We start from the raw sequence: 3,447 nt of genomic DNA on the forward strand, positions 1-3,447 counted from the left end.
TCAAGCAAAAAGACTCTAGAAAGCGAATTCAAAAGTTTTGAGAAGACTCTTAACAAAAAGGAAGTAGGGTATGATCCCGAAACAGAATCAGAAAAAGGAAGCGAACCCGAAAGCGATTCCACAAACAACATGGCCGACATTGCTGACATGACGATGGAGGCATACAAGAGACAAATGTGAGAAGACACTGGACCGACTCTTATGCAACCTATCATTCCCAACACAGCTAACTTTGAGTTAAAAGGACACATACTTGCTTAGTTGAAAGACATACCATTCCATGGGATAGACCATGAGGACATCTACAAGCACATTGATGAGGTCAATAATATTGCCGACTACTTGAATACCAAACATACCATACGAGACAATTTTACTAGGAATGCTCCCTGTTACTCTTAAAGGTGCAGCAAAGGACTGACTGAAAGTACTTCCACGGGGCACAATAACAACATAGGCGCAAATGCATGAAGAATTCATACAACAATTTTGCCCGCCATTGAAGGTTTTCAAATTGAAGAAGGGCATTGCAAATTTCGTACAAAACGTGGGAGAGTCTTTGTAGGAGGCATGGGAGCGCTATAAGTGATTGGTTAGAAACTGTCCCCAAAATGATCTAAATATCAAACAAGAAGTAGCAATATTTTACGATGGGGTAAACGTAATGACTAGGAAACTCCTTGATTCTCAAGAGCAAGTCACAAATAAAGCACAGGCCGTAATCTAGGAGCTAATCGAGGAATTATCCAAACATTCAAGAGAATACCATAACCCTCGACAAGATGTAACTAGGGGAATAGTGAATTTAGCTTTAGATAACATGGTGATAGTCTTAGCAATGTTGCATAACATGGATATAAGGATGATAACATGGATCAAACAATCCATGCAATATGAGTGGGGTGTGAAAATTGTAATGGACTGCATTTAACCAAGAGATGAAAATGGAAATCGAAAAGCCCAAGCTTGCTATTCGAGCGGTGATTGTTATTACGAAGACTGGAGAAAGCCCAAAAGATGTGGTTACCTTATGATGAGTACAAGAAAGCCAAAGAAGACAAATCTGAACAAAAAGGAAGAGGCTTCTATCAAAAAGAGGAACCGGCTCCCGAGAAGAAACCTAACTTTGTGCAATGCTTGCTCGTTTTGTTGCAACATCAGAAAAGAGACATGACGATACTGAAGTAGTACTTAGAAATTAGCAAGCTGTAATCAAGAATATTGAGCAAAAAATTCGGGAAGCTATCGAAGCAATTCAATGAAAGATTACCGGGCACACTACTAGGAAACACCTAACAAAACCCAAGAGGAGCTCACATCCAGGCCAGTAAAATGAGAAGTGGAAAAATTGTTACCCATTTGACTCCTATTACTAATAATAACCTGGATGTTGTGCAAGAAGGATAAGGAGCAAGTCAAGAAAAAAGCATTGAACAGTCACCATGACGTGGTGAAGATACCATAATGTGGCAATCATCTGAAAATAAAAATTTTTGAACCCGTTAAGCCATATCGCCCACCGCTTCCTTTTCCAAGTTGAGTAAAGCAAGATAAACATGTCGAAGACTACCAGGAGTTCCTAGATCACATTAAATCCTTTCAAATAAATATCCCATTCATTGAAGCCTTATCTCAAATGCCAAAATACGCAAAGTTCTTAAAGGATCTTCTAACAAACTGAAAGAAGACGGGGGAGGTGTCTAAGGTTGTACTAAACGAAACTTGATCAGCCGCTATGTTAAACATGCTACCAAAGAAGATGGGTGATTTGGGTAGTTTAACACTTCCATGCCAATTTGGAAATATAGCCACAAGCTATGCTCTAGCAGATTCGAGAGCAAGTGTTAACTTAATACCTTATTCATTCTTCAAGAAGCTTGACCTCCCGGAACCAAGACCAATTCGCATGGCCATCAACTTAGCAAACAAAATGGTGACCTTTCTAAGAGGAATTTGTGAAAATTTATTAGTTATAATTGACAAGTTTGTTTTTCCTGTAGATTTCATTATTCTAGATATGGAGGAAGATCATTAAGTGCCAATTATTCTTGGAATAAGACACCGGTGGAGGTGCCACTGTTGATGGAATTTGAGTTTGGGCGGCGGTAATGGTGGTGAGGAGTGTCGAGGTGTCGATGATGTTGTTTTTTTTTTTCAGTGAAGCTCTCGAAATTGACACTTTCTAGCTTAAACAAAATCCAAAAATCGATTTACAGGTTTGTGTTTACCGTGTTCATCTATAAATCTAGATATATTAAATTGATTTGTGTGTGTTTCTAGAAACCAGTTCAAGAAATCGAAGATCTTATTGTCTTGTGTGTGTATGTGTTTGCATAAATGATTTTTGTGTCTTTAAAACATGATTTTTCAATCAATTTCGGAAGAAATCAATATATCTTCATCATGTTCATAATTTATATTAAATGTGTTCATTATGTTGCCAAAAAGAAATTTATGGGTCTTCAAACATGTTCCTCCAGGTATGTAGGAGAGCGAGAGCGAGAGAGAGAGAGAGAGAGAGAGAGAGAGAGAGAGAGAGAGAGAGATGGGCCCTTTGTATGTTTAATAATTATAAATATTTAAGAAAATAAAAGAAAATTAGAAAATAAATAGCCCAAGGATATTAAAGTCATTTCATTTTACTGAAGGACCAAATCTGCAACAAAACTAGATTAAAAGGACCACGAAGACAACAAAGTCGAGGTTTGGACTAAACCTCATAAAAAATTCATACCATAGGGACAATTTTTGTAATTTTTTCAAGCAAATTATATATCTATAGAATATACACTTATGACAAAATTGCAAAAATAGTCCATGTGGTATGTATTTTTTTTTTCTGGTTTTTGGTCCAAACCCTAGCATTTTTGGCTTTGTGGTCCTTTAGACCATGTTTCTATATGGTTTTGGTCCCTCCCAAAAAATAAAATTACTGAAATACCCTTGTGTATTTATTTTTAATTTTTCTTTCATTTTTATCTATTTTAATAATTAAAAAAAATAATCGAGGGCTCTCTACCCCTCGCGCACACACACACACACCCATTCACCTGGTCTTCTTCTTCCTTAAAAAAACCCACATCGGAAGTCATCTCAGCCTCCGCCACCACCGGCGACAACCGCTCATACGCCAACACCATCAATGAGGTCACTATCCACTAGTAGCCTCCCAACCATTCTTAAGTTTCCATTTTGCCATTGCCACACCAAATCCCCCTTTCTTCAAATCCTTCTTCCTCTAAATCCATCACCACATTTTCAAAGTTCAAATATTTTTTTTTTATCAAATATCACAAATCTAACAAAAAAACTCATAACATTAATCACATCATCACCATCGTCATCGATGGCTTCCACAACTCAGACAGACAAAAGTACAAAAAAACCTTATCTGTTTTATTCGTTTGCTTGGGAGACATTTGTAGACGCCGATCTGCCGAACGTGTT

General features: G+C 37.4%; 1 non-coding gene across 1 annotated transcript; it reads right to left on the bottom strand.

Moving 5' to 3' along the window:
- Positions 1 to 511: 511 nt before the first annotated feature.
- On the bottom strand, positions 512 to 618 carry LOC145044668 (small nucleolar RNA R71). The gene has a single exon (XR_013681614.1). It is a non-coding gene; the product is annotated as a small nucleolar RNA R71 (small nucleolar RNA).
- Positions 619 to 3,447: the final 2,829 nt, after the last annotated feature.

Source organism: Lactuca saligna, chromosome 4, assembly GCF_052625555.1.
Source record: "Lactuca saligna cultivar CGN05327 chromosome 4, ASM5262555v1, whole genome shotgun sequence".
Taxonomy (NCBI): domain Eukaryota; kingdom Viridiplantae; phylum Streptophyta; class Magnoliopsida; order Asterales; family Asteraceae; genus Lactuca; species Lactuca saligna.